Here is a 14,400-nt window from a genome sequence, read left to right as displayed (position 1 = left end):
AGGCAGAAAACCAGGAAAGGCTGTGTCATAGAAGGAAACTTTTCAAGAAACCAGTCAGCTTCCAAGATGGACCAGGAGGCCCACCCACATCTCTTGCCACCCACATCTTCTCAACGCTGGGTATTGAGCAGTCTGTCCTGACTATAACAAGCATCCTATAGGATGAACTAACCACTGGTTTTTATTTTGAATTAGCATAAAATCTTTCTTCCTGATGAATTTTCTACTTCAAGTTTAACCATGTTGATCTGAGTAGCAATCAGAGTTCAATTTTGTGGGTGTTTTCATTTATGACACTCAAATTATACCTTTTAGACCTTAGGGTTACAATGCTCTCCCAGCTAGAGTATCAAAGGGAAATAGTTTGGAGCCAGGATTTCAGTGGCTTAATAAACAAAAGATGTATCTAGCAACACACAATTAGATCTTGATTATCTGCACCAGTGAGAGGTAGGAATATATGAATAAAATTAATGGAATCTAAAATCCCAAGTTCAACCTTTTTTGCAATTAAATACTTATTCTTTAAGTTACTAAACAGCAGACAAGTTTAGAGTAATTTCACTGTCAGTTTCCTTTTACCCTGATCTGGAAGAGATGAAACCACTGAAAAGCCATCTAGATGAGGGTAAATTAATAACATGCCAGATAACCTAGAAATTGAAGAATCAACTCCTCAATAATGTTACCTTTTATTATTTCAGGTTGGATCTCCAAAGAGTACTTCTGTTTCTAACTTTTTAATAAGCTTTCATTGAATATTTACCTAAATCAGTACACATGCTAGAATTATGAAATAAAAAAGATACTGTCTTGCCCTGAGGGGTCTTAGATTCCACCAGTGAGACAACAGCTGCAAGGCTGAACGTACTAAGTCTAACAGAATCACTGACAAAATGGCAGAGCACAGGGGGAGGGAATGACTTATGTTCCAACGTGAGTAGTGCCTGGGGAAGGAAGTGGATCAGGGAGGCATTCGTGGGACATGATGAGAAGTAAGGGTAGAACATTCAGCGTGAAAGAAGAGCAGGAACTGGACTTTCCAGTTACTCTGTAGGCCTGAGGTAAAACTCATGATCAAGTTGGCTGAAATGTGCAGGAGCATGAGGAAATGGTGGAACAGTGGGTAGGAAGATCTGTTATGGCCAAAACATGGAGGATCTTGAGGATGGACTGTATTTTTTCATGAAAATAGGAAAGCTTTCTGAGAACTGAAATGCCAAGATGGGCTTTGTGAGTTAGAAAGAAAAGTGTGGCAACAATATAAATCACAGCTTTAGGATAAAAGGGACTGGGGACAGGGAAAACCCCTTAGGCGGTTATTGAATGACCCAGTTCAGGGTTGCTCAATATGCTCCAAGGAACACTGGTATTCTAAAAAGAAAGGTGGGGGAGGACAGTCTTCTTGGGGAGTTATAATGCATCGTAGCTGTTCTTAGAAGTCCTGCAGTAAAAATCTAACTTTGCATAACCCAATGTATCCCAAACTCATTTGACCAAAGCATCTCTGTTGTGATAGATGTGTTGGTGGCTATAGAACATTTATTAATACTCAGCAAGATGCTAGGATTAAATAGGATATAATTGTGAAATGCAGTTCAGGTAGTAGATGACATTCTGAACTAGGATATAGCAGTATAAGATATAGCAATCACTCCTATATTCCCAGGAAGCTCAGTGGCAAAGAATCCGCCTAACAATGCAGGAGACACGGCTTGATCCTTGGGTCAGGAAGATTCCCCCAGGGGGGAATGGCAACCCACTCCAGTATTCTTGCCTGGAAAATCCATGGACAGAGGAGCTTGGTGGATTACAATGCACGGGGTCACAAAGTCAGACACGGCTGAGTGACTAAGAATGCACCTATGTTCTCTGTTTAAAACCTTGCAGTAGTTTCAATATGATGATATATGCTATATATAAAAATGAAAGAAAGTGTAAGAAAGTGTTAGTTGCTCAGTCGTGTCCGACTCTTTGTGACCCCATGGATTACAGCTCACCAGGCTCCTCTGTCCATGGAATTTTCCAGGCAGGAATACTAGAATGGGTAACCGTACCCTTCTCCAGGGGATCTTCCCAGTCCAGGGATCAAACCCAGGTCTCTCACATTGCAGCCAGATTCCTTACTGTTTAGCCACCAGGGAAGTCCCATATCCTGTACATAGGAAAAGCCAAAGTTGAGAATTTGGGGTGGAGGGCAGAGGGAGTGAGATGAGAGGCTGGGGACGAGAGAAATGGTTAAAAGGCTGCTTAAGAAGCTGTTTGGCACCAGGTCTCATCACCACCCTGAAAAGCCAAGTGACTTTCCCTTTCTCCCAACCCTGCAGGAAAGAGGAAGTAAAGGCAAAATATAACTTCAGGAAAAATACAATGTAGAAGAACTATAACCGTCTTACACTGCTTACTTCAGCCATACTGATGTAATCATTTAATACTGACATTAAAAAGAAAGCCTGCACCACGTTCATACTGAGAGGTAGCAGGGTATGAGAGTTCTAGGTCCTTGCTGGCCAGAGAGAAAGTAAACAACATGATCTAAGGTTGATTAGTCAAGAATCCATGGTATAAGCATATTATGTAGATAGAAGTGAATAGCAGAAAAAAAAACAGTTACATTAGAAAGAGATGTCTTTGGGTAGTAGCAGCATGGCAGGAGGCAGGGAACATGGTTTTTGTTGCATTTGAACACTATTTTATTCTTAAAATCAAAAAATTCTACCATTTGCTGTGATAAAGAGCAAAAGCTTTATGCATTACCTAAAGATTAAGTTCATTCTTTTATTTAAGGCACATTGGCAAAAGGCACTTCTATACTAGGCTGGACCATCTGTGAAGAGCTCTCTTGAGATCCCCAGATAAAAGTTACTGAAGGCACAAGCTTTATTTTGTCAGTGATTCTCCCTATGAATTATTTATCATGTATTTACACAGTGGAAAACTACCTTGGCAACTGGTGTATCATGATTACATTGTGGATACAGACAGTTAATAAGCAGGGACAGCTGTATTTGATTCAACAAAATAATCCTCAACCAGAAGCAGAAGTTACTTTAGAAAGCAGCTTACCACAATAAAAAGAGAAAGGAAATCACTGTGGCCCGGGTACCTAGACCTTGTAAAAGCTGCCATTTCCATGTGTGCACAGGAATCCCAGATCTAGAACCAGGCAATTGAAAACCCAAGAGAAAGTGATTTAACTTGAAAGCCTTTAAGGAGACTCATATTAGCTACTCCTATGACAACACGGATGGATTACATACCAATGAAGTTAGTTTAGGAAGCTAAGAGTTCATTTTAATATGAGACTGCTCCCTTTAAACTCCGTGAGTTGAAGAATCCATGACTGTTGCGTACCTGTTGGCATTTTTTTTATATATAAGGATCTTCCAGAAAAGCATCAACTCAACAGCCTGTGCCTGGAGGGAACTTTGGTACCACACCTAAAGAAGGTGTTTTTTACATGCCTTGTTTGTAAAGGTGGGGCCAGAGATTCTGCATGAGGCTCAGAACAAGACTTGTGGCTCTGTGGAAGTCAGCTGATTTTTACATATATGTAAATGACTTCCCTGCCATTCTTCACTAATCAACCACACCAAGAGCCAAGAGCACTTTTCCAGCCCTAGGAATTCTAGGGACACACTGCTCAGGTGACAGGTAGTGCTTGCTACCTCCACCTTGGATGTGGCAGAGAGGCAGAGCAGTAAAAACTTAGGGGTGAGCAACCCTGATGACTCATGTGTGAATTCACTCAGCATTGTGGGCCAGACCTGGGAAGACAAAGGGAATCTTTGAAACGCCTGACACTCAACATGCTCACAGCCCAGATTCATAATGATTATATACCATTCTATTATAGAGGTACGCAGCTGATGCCAGGAGCAAGGAGGCCCACCAACCACCGGCTTCACAGAGGAGCGCCCTTCTTAATCAGACCCCTTTCTGCCTTTTGTCTACAGATCCTGCTTTATTATAATATGAGGACTGAAAAAGTCAAAATTTGGTAGGACTGAGAACATTTGAAACCTGTCTTGCCATTACCCAGGCTAGGCTAACAGACACAGTAAAAGGCAGCTGCAGAGTAACAAAAGCATCTCTCCCCATGATACATTACAGTTGTAGAGCATCAAATAACCCCCCTCTTTGTATGACTCCTGCTTTCTTACTCACTGAAAGCTTCTGTTCTCTAAAATTATTAATCAGCAGAAACTTTCCTACTTGAAATTAAATCCATAAAAATGAAACATTCCATTACTGACTGAACATCCAAGTCACTCTGACACAGAGAAGCAGCCTTTATTTACAACCCTGGTGTAAAGCGTCAGGAAAAGAGTTGTGGATGTAGTATTCTACACATAAACTTTTAGTTTCCAAGGAAACATCACTCCTGAGCTCACTCTAACAGTTTAAACCTGACACTGACCATGGGAGCCCTATTTTGCTATCAGCCTGCCAAAATACTGTTTCATTCACATTTATCTCCATGCTTCCCTCAAATCCTGTATTAACTCTATACTTTATCTGGTCCTCTAGTGTAAAGCCTCCCTTATTGTAAGGGTTAATAAACCTGTTTGTCAGATTACTGGTCTGTGGATGGGCTAAGAGGGCATCATAACCTATCAGAAACTTGTTGATTTCCAGAGTCCGATCATAACAATCTAGATAGTATTGGGGATATGACTATACAACTGTGGTAAGGGGTTGTTCAGTCACTAAGTCGTGCCCAACTCTTTGCGACTCCATGGACTGCAGCACACCAGGCTTCCTTGTCCTTCACCAACTCCCGGAGTTTGCTTAAACTCATGGCCATTGAGTCAGTGATGTTATCTAAGCATCTCATCTTCTGGGGGAAAGATTAACAGATTTATACTTGAAGTTTGGGCTTTCCAGGTGACTCAGTGAGTAAAGAAACTGCCTGCAATGCCGGAGATGCAGGTTTGAACCCTGGGTCAGGAAGATCTCCTGGAGGAGGGCATGGCAACCCACTTCAGTGTTCCTGCCTGGAGAATCCCATGGACAGAGGAGCCTGGCAGGGTACAGTCCATGGTGTCACAAAGAATCAGATATGACTGAAGATGAGCACACATGCACAAACCTGGAGTTTAGTTTCTTAGTAAATCTAGCCATTTGTTAGCTTGAAATTTGATTCCATGCTGAATTAAAATGACTGAAGTGTGAAAATAGCCCTTACAGAACCTTAAAGTCTCATACCAAAAAAATAGGATATATGGCAAGCATTTAGAGAAAAAAATTTTCCCAAGTAAGTGTTTGATCTAACAGAGTTAGCAACCCCAGAGGGCTAAATTCCTGGCCAATTCATACCAATTCTGTGAGACCCAGCTCAAGCCTTACCTCCTCTCCAGAGCTGTCCCAAGTCCTTCCTTTCCCATACTCTGGTGGCACCTGGTGTTACATCTGTGCCATGGCACACACCACACAATACTGTGATTGCTTGGTTACCTGTTTTCCCTGTTCATCTCAACTCGTTGAGAGCAGGTCCTTGTTCGTAAATTCCTAGCACCTGACACAATCCCAGGCAGAGAGGAGCTCAGTTAATGTTGATGAACCAACAAACGAAGAGAAGACTGGGAACAAGAAAACCGGTTGGCAAGTGGTAGTAATGGTTCAAAAGGGACAGAAATGACCTGGACTCAGCGTGACTAGAAGGAAATGACAGATAAATGTGGGACATTTGAAAGGAAGATTAAAAAAAAAAAAGATTTGTTAACTAAGTGGAAGTGGAAAACAAAGAAAAATTTTAAATCTTAAAACTACACAGGTTCAGGATGGGGAACACATGTATACCTGTGGCGGATTCATTTTGATATTTGGCAAAACTAATACAATTATGTAAAGTTTAAAAATAAAATAAAATTAAAAAAAAAAACTACACAGGAAGTGGATATCACAACCGGAATAAAGGAATCCTAGACTATTTTGCTGAGCTTTTTTTTTTTTCTTCTTTTTTTGTCCTGTGCAGTATGTGGGATCTTAGTCTCCTGCCTAAGGATGGAACCTTGTGCCCCCTTCAGTGGAAGCTCAGAGCCTTAACCATTGGACCTCCAGGGAAGTCCCTATTCAGCTTTAGAAAAGCACATTTCTCAAGGTCCTAGGACAGTCCAGGGTATTTCCAGACATTTAGAATTAGAGTCAAGGCTCAGAATACACTGGGAACCATTAACATTGAGGCAAACTTTAAAAAGTGGATGAATTCTCCTCCGAGGAAGAGACTATGCACTGAATGGTTGAAGGACTGAAACTTGGAGAATGAAGAGTTCTAAAGGAAAATAAGCAAAAAAGACAACAGAAAGAACACATTCACAGTATCCTGGACACCAGTGGAGAAGGGCTGCCTGCAGGTAACAGGAGGACAACCCAAGAAAGTCACCTGAAAAACCGTGACAACTTGAGGTTCATCATGGTAGCAAGTTATAAAATACAACAGTTGCTTACGTCAGTGGCTTTCCTCCAGCTGTTACCTGTGAGAATATATAATGGACAAAAGGTCCAATTTCAATGGCAAAAAACATACAAAAATACCTGGTAGTAAACTTTTTTACTAATTTACAAAGACCAAGAGATTTTAATAACAAAGAGATGCAGTAGATGGGAAACATGATAAAATGAAATGTTCGTGTCCTCCAAATGGACACATTAAATAACAATTTAAAGCCAGAATAAATTGCAAGTGGACCAATGAGGTATTTGAAAAACAAAGAAAAACAGATAAAAGTAGCATAAATGGGGAGAAAAGGAGAATATTTTCTAGACATAATCCCAAAAAGCAGGACTTAAAAAAAGATTGACAGATAAGACTGTGAACAAACCTGATCCTAGAGTCCAAGCCACATAGCTCAGGCCTTTAAAATGTCCTTTTCAGTCCTTGGATCTGTGATCATCACAATCCCCCGACCCCCACCCACCACAAACACACACTGCACCATCCCCACCACCAACCCTGGCCTGAGCAGATGAATCATCTGTAAGGACTCACCAAGGATCTTCACAGTCCCATTCTAGCTAGATCAACACTGCAGATTTTCAAACTTTCAAAACCACTCTCAAAGCCTGTGATACAGCTAGCTCTCAGCTCTATCTGAGAAATAGGATCAAGAGGAAAAAACAACCAGGCCATGGCTGCTGCTGCTAAGTCAAAAGCCAAGATTTGACAGCACGAGTGTTTGGGCTGAGGTTATTTTGGCCCTAGAAGTAACAGCGACACACCCCACCTGACCAAAAGTAGAGACCAAAAGCAGAAGAAAAACAGTAGCAAGTATAAAACCTAATAGGGTATATGTTCAAATGTTCTCTGGCTTGTTTTTTCCTTGACTTAAAAAAAAAAAAAAAAGTCTATCATAGTGGTTCTCAAACTTCAGAGTACATCAGAATCACCTGGAAGGCTTTTGTAAAAAGATGGTTGGGTACCACCCGCCCCCTCCAAGTCTCTGACTTAGTTGGGCTGGAGTGGGACCAGGTTTGTATGTCTACAGATGAATTAAATAAAATTCTAAAACAAGTCAACACAGTGACTTCCCTAATGGTCTAGTGGCTAAGACTCCATGCTCTCATTGGAGGGGGCCAGGGTTCAATCCCTGGTCAGGGAACTAGATCCCACATGCCACAACTGAAAAAGATCCAGAATGCTACAACTAAGAGCTGGCACAGCTAAATAGATAAATATTAAAAAAAAAAAAAAGACATGGAGGAAAGCTATGTGCGCATGTGTCTGTTTAAATAATCACTTTATATTAAATCAATGATACTGGAAGTGCTTTTCAGGTACTTAGCCCTATGGTAGGTAATATCTTTTTCAGGTAGATCTAAATTTATTATGACTAAATAGAGGAATTCCTTGTGGCCCAGTGGCTAGGACTCTGCTCTAACTGCTGAGGGCCTGGGTTCTATCCGTGGTTGGGAAACTAAGATCACAAAAGCCCCACAGGGTGGTCAAAATAAAGAAATAGAGTTACAAATATTTCATATAAATGTGTGAATTTTAATTGTCTAGTTATAACTATAATGTATATCATAGATATCATTTATATATGTCTCAAATCTTATTAACCAAAAAAAATTAATAATACTGAGACTTCCCTGGCTGTCCAGTGGTTAAGACTCCACATTTCCACCACAGGGGGCAAGTTCGATCCCTGGTCAGAGAACATGGCCACATGCCATGTGCCATGGCCAAAATGAAAAATAGTAATACCTAGCTTAGTTTACTATGCTTTATAAAACCATAGATATTAACACCAAAAAAGCAATTCAGAATTATGATTAAAGTGGGCATTTGCTTTTATATTAAAAAAGCAATTGCTCCTTCAATAGCTGAATGACTAAACAAACTGTAATACATCCAGAAAATGAAATAAAAAAGGAATGACCTATTGACACATGCAATGATTCAGATGTATCTCAGGGCATTTATATTGAGTGAAAAAAAAAATTCTCAAAGACTATGTATTGTATGAGTCCATTTAGATAAATTCCTCAAAATGATAAAATTACAGATAAGGAGAATAGATTATTAACTACCAGGGTCTAAAAATAATACTCGAATGCCAGGTAGATAGATCCATAAATGGGCAGCATGAGGGAGAGCTTTGTGGTAATGGAACAGATGTTTTTGATAGCGTTGATGGTTACAGGAATCCATACACTTGATAAAATGACACAGAACTATACATATATGTTGCACTAATGTCCATTTCTTGGCTTTGATACTGTACTATATCCATATAAGATAGAACCATTGGGAAACTGGGTAAAGAGTACATGGAACTCTCTGTACTATTTTTACAACTTCCTATGAATCTACAATTGTACAAAAATTAAAGTTAAGAAAAAAAAAGAAGTCGGGAATTCCCTGGCAGTCTCATGGTTTGGACTTGGCGCTTTAACTGCCATGGCCCAAGGTTCAATCCTTGGTAGGGAATGAGGATCCTGCAAGCCACATGGTATGGCAAAAAAAACAAAAAAGAGAGAGAAAAAAAAGTTAAAAAGCAGTCGCATATCTATATAACAAAGTTAGAAAGCAATTTTTTTAAAGAGACAATCTAGGGGCTTCCCTGGTGGCTCAGTGGTGAAGAATCACCTGCCAATGTAGGAGACATGGGTTTGATCCCTGGTCCAGAAGAATCCCACACGCCTTGGAGCAACTAAGCCTGTGCGCCACAACTATTGAGCCTGTGCTCTAGAGCCCAGAAATTGCAACTACTGAACCCATGTATCCCAGAGCCCAGGCCCCACAAGAGAAGCCACTACAGTGAGAAGCCCCCACACTGCAACAGAGCAGCCCCTGCTCGCCACACGTAGAGAAAAGCCAGCACAACGCAGACCCAGCACAGCCAAAAATAGACCATTTAAATAAATAATAAAAATCATTAGTTATCTAGGAATTATTCAGTCACTAAACAGTGTCCGACTCTTTGCTTCCCCACCAACTGCAGCACATCAGACTCCCCCGTCCTCCCAGAGTTTGGTCAGATTCATGTCTATTGAGTCAGTGATGCTATCTGACCATCTCATCCTCTGCTGCCTGCTTCTCCTTTTACCTTCAATCTTTACCAGCATCAGGGTCTTTTCCAAGAATACCTGGAACTGACTGTGGCTCAGATCAAGAGCTCCTTATAACCTACAAAATAAATCTTTTTAAAAGGTATTCAAGAGTGGCATGTAAAAAATTATAAAACTTCATTGAAACGTAAGTAGAGCAATATCATGTTCATTGATAGCAAGATTCAATATTGTAAAGATGTCAATTTCTTTAAAAATGACCTAGATTAAATTAATTTCCAATTAAGATCTCAAATAGGTTTACAGAACTTTTACTGGTTGCTTCTAAAATGTAATAGCATGACTTACCATAAAGCCACAGAAATGAACGTGGTACACTGCGCTGGTACAAAACAAACAACCAATAAAACAGAATGGAAAGCCCAGAAGTAGATCCATGCACACTTGGAAATTTGATAAGACAGAGATGCCATTTAGGTCACTGGAGAAAGAATGGACTTTTCAATAAAGAGTGCTAAGTATCCACAAGGAAAAAAGGAATCAGTGATAGATAAAATAATTAGATATGAGTACATATTTTAGAAACATTTCAAAGAAAATAGAGAATTATCTGTGGCCTCAGGGTTAGGAGAGAGCTATTAAACAAGACACAAAAAGTGTTAACCATAAAATGACAAATTCGATATTTGCAATATATCACTCACAAAAGTCTGCTACCCACAATGTATTTTTAAATTTATTTTAAAAAGTAAAATTAAAAAAACAGATAATAATCAGGAAAATACAATTAAAATTGCAATGAAAAATTGGTAAAAATACATATTTAGATTGGTAAAAATTAAATTTGTGAAGTACTGACAAGAATGAAGATTCTTATGGGAAGTTTGGGAGATTCTCAAATAGAATTTCTCTGTTTTGTTTTTTTTTAATGAACCCTGGCTCTGAGTCTTTTTTTTTTTTTCCTTTGGTTGTGTTGTGTCTTCATTGCTGCACAGGCTTTTCTTTCATTTTGGTGAGCAGTGGGGCTACTCTTTAGTTGCAGGCTTCTCATTGCAGTGGCTTCTCTTGTTTTTGTTTTTTTATTTAATAAAGTTTTATTTTTCAAAATCTACAGTTGGTGGGACCTGTTCATGCATCTTCACCAGCAGCTGGGACATTTCCACCCTTGGTGTGTCTGATGTAAATCACTTGAGCTCTGTTTTGAAACCAGTTTAATAAGTCCTTTACTAAGGATTTCCTGAAGGGCTGCCCTGGCCAGGGAACCATGAATCTTCAGACTCTCAGAGACAACAGCTGGAGTTATAAATTATTAGAGTTGGGAACTTCTTTACAGAGTCTGTCATGTTGCTTTGTCAAACAAGACTAGTATTGAGCTTGTCCCGAACTTTGCCTTTGGACCACTTCTTTTTGGCCCCAGATTTGTTCACTGGATCTTTGTCTTTCTTGGTCCACTTTCTGGCATCTTTCTTCTTCTTGTCATCCTTGGGCGGCATAGCGAAGCCTGGAGAGCAGCTGCAACAACTGCCGCCTCACTACGATGTCGGACAAAAAGGCTGCAGCGGCTTCTCTCATTGCAGAGCACAGGCTCTGGGCACACGGGCTCAGTAGTTGATGCTCCCAGGCACCAGAGCACAGACAGGCCCAACTGTGGCACATGGGCTTAGCTGCTCCTCGCCATGTGGGATCTTTCCAGATCAGGGATTGAACCCATGTCTCCTGCACTGGCAGGCGGCTTCACCACTGAGCCACCAGGGGAGCCTATTAAATGGAATTTCTTTTGTTTCCCTCGTGGATGTAAATTGGTATAATTATTGTGGAAAATGGTTTGGCACCATCCTGAAAGCTAAACATTCACATACAGAATAACATACAATTAACACTCCTAAATTTAACCTTAAAATTCTTGGAAATACCCATCAAGAAATGTGTATAAGAATGTTCAAAGCATCAATGTTTTTAACAGCAAAATAAATAAACAGGAAGAAAAACAACCCAAATATCCATCTGCAGGAAAGTAACTCTTCTTCTCAATGGGGAGGTTTCACCTCAAATACCACTTCATTAGGCCTTCTCCAAGCTCTATTTAAATTTAAAACACATACTCTCTTATAATAGCTACCCCCTTGCTTTCACATCAAATCACAACTCTCAGTTACCATCTAAAGTCAGTGCATTTTTTTTAAAGGTCGTCTTCTCACGTTGGACAGTAAACTTCATGAAAAGAACATGTATCTCTTCTTACTCTGTATGTCTAGGCCTTTGCACACAGTAACACCGAAAATAAAAAGGAAGGTGAAAGAGAAATCAAAAAAAGAGGGGGATAAGTGAGGTGGTAGAAGAGTTCATTGAAAACTTACCTACCAAAACAGAAACAGACTCACAGACATAGAGAACTGACTTGTGGTTGTTATGGAGAGGGGGAAGGGGGAAGGATGGGTTGGGAGGCTGGGGTTAGCAAATGCAACTATTGTATATAGAATAAACAAGGTCCTACTGTACAACACAGGGAACTATATCCAATATTCTATAATAAACCATATGGATAAGAATACGTATCTATATATCTGAATCACACTGCTATAGAGCACAGTATTGTAAATCAACTCTACTTCCATAAAATTAGGTGTTGTTTTTTTTTAAACAGTTCATTGAGATCTCAGACAAAAGGGGAAAGGGAAGCCAAGTTACAGAATCTTCCACATGAAATGGAGCAACTCTGTATCTGGAAGGTATGCTCATCATTTGAAGAAGGAACTGAAGAAAGACAATATAAAGAAAAGACTTGGTAAAACAGGAAGAAAAAAATCAAAATTGCGGGGGGAGGATCTGGAGGGTACAGAGTAATTCAAAATTGTTTCTGCTTTTGAGCTTAAGGTCTTACTCTTGCTATTGCTATGTTTCACTGAGGGGTGGGAGGGCAGTATATTCCCACTGGAAGACAGTAGGAAAACAGATTTACCTTAATTGAAGTGTGCTTTATCATCAAGTTTGCTATTGCATAAAATAAAAGATGACAATTGTTATGGGCTTAATTGTATCTTCTCAAAATGCATATGTTGAAATCCGAACCCCTGGTGCATCATAACATGACTGTGCTTGGAGACAGGATCTGTAGTGAGGTAATTACAATAAAGTGAGGGCACATAGGTAGGCCCTAATCCATTGTAACTGCTTTCCTTATTAAGAAGAGATGAGGACAGACCTGCATACACACAGAGAAAAGTCATGTGAAAACACAGCAAGGTGGCCTTCTGCTAGTCAGGGAAAGAAGACTCAAGACAAAAATAAAAAACCAAACCTGCTGACCTTGATCTTGGGCTTTCCACCTCCTGAGATGTCAGAAAATACATTTGTTGTTTAAGCCACCTAGTTTGTGGTATTTTGTTGTGGCAGCCCTGGCAGTATATCACTCTAAACAAATACTACTCTGCCTAGAATTGCTTTAATGCAAAAGAAATTTTCCTGTGTTTCCCTAGGTCCCATTAGCCAATACCTATTCAAATAATGAAATCTGTCATGCTATTAAGAATTACTGAAATTGCTTAATTACCTGAAATTAAAAGATGCTTACTCCTTGTAAGGAAAGTTATGACCAACCTAGATAGCATATTCAAAAGCAGAGATATTACTTTGCCAACAAAGGTCCATCTAGTCAAGGCTATGGTTTTTCCTGTGGTCATGTATGGATGTGAGAGTTGGACTGTGAAGAAAGCGGAGCGCCGAAGAATTGATGCTTTTGAACTGTGGTGTTGGAGAAGACTCTTGAGAGTCCCTTGGACTGCGAGGAGATCCAATCAGTCCATTCTGAAGGAGATCAGTCCTGGGTGTTCATTGGAAGGACTGATGCTGAAGCTGAAACTCCAATACTTTGGCCACCTCATGCGAAGAGTTGACTCATTGGAAAAGACTCTGGGGGGGATTGGGGGCAGGAGGAGAAGGGGACCACAGAGGATGAGATGGCTGGATGGCATCACCAACTCTATGGACGTGAGTTTGAGTGAACTCCGGGAATTGGTGATGGACAGGGAGGCCTGGTGTGCTGTGATTCATGGAGTTGCAAAGAGTAGGACACGACTGATTGACTGAATTGAACTGAACTGAACTGATGGGATGTTGATAAACTACTGCCAACTTTTTGTTCCCTTACTGATCTCTTCCTATAGGAAGACTTGATCAAATCCAATTTGTCCATTTCACACTGCAGGTAGGAAGCCCAGGGCCTGCAAGCTTTTCCAGAAACAAATGCCTGAGATCTAGGCATGAAAAGGGCAGACACCAATTTAAGAAAATTAAACTACAAAATTTTTAAATGTTCCATTAAATTCATATATAAACAATTTTTCATTTTAAAACATATGAATTTCCTTACATTTAAAAATAATTAGCACATTAGAGTTTTACATTTCTCAAAAATTCTGACATATCCATGACTGCTTAAAATGCGTATCAAATCATTAATGAGTCAACACAGTCAATTAATTTCCAAAACAAGGATAATCCATTCAGAAAGTTTTCTGAGAAAAGATATTCAATATTGGATATGCGTGCATCTTAATATTTGATGACATGGGGTAGGGTCTCCCTTTTCTCCCTCCATTCCCTAACTGCCTGCCTCCTTCATTTCCAAATTACATAACAGTTCAGAAGTGGGCAGCAGTGACTCCTGCAAGGGAGGGCTAGGGAATTGTGAGGACGAAACATCTAGGGGTAAGGAGGATAAGGGGCTTAGAAAAGAAGAAATCACAGGAACTTCCTTAGTGATCCAGCAGTTAAGAAACTGCAACGCTTCCAATGCAGGGGACAAAAGGTTCATGAATGATATACATGAAAACACAAAACAGAAGCATAGATACATCCTGGCAGGAGTCTTCTAGAGAGCAGCACCTG

General features: G+C 40.0%; 1 pseudogene; it reads right to left on the bottom strand.

The window, feature by feature from the left end:
• Positions 1–10,236: 10,236 nt before the first annotated feature.
• Positions 10,237–13,188, bottom strand: LOC112580804 (annotated as a pseudogene).
• Between the last annotated feature and the right edge of the window lie 1,212 nt (positions 13,189–14,400).

This window comes from Bubalus bubalis, chromosome 20, assembly GCF_019923935.1.
Source record: "Bubalus bubalis isolate 160015118507 breed Murrah chromosome 20, NDDB_SH_1, whole genome shotgun sequence".
Classification (NCBI taxonomy): Eukaryota; Metazoa; Chordata; class Mammalia; order Artiodactyla; family Bovidae; genus Bubalus; species Bubalus bubalis.
The sequence above is the reverse complement of the archived record's forward strand: the minus strand, read 5'-3'. Positions and strand labels throughout refer to the sequence as shown.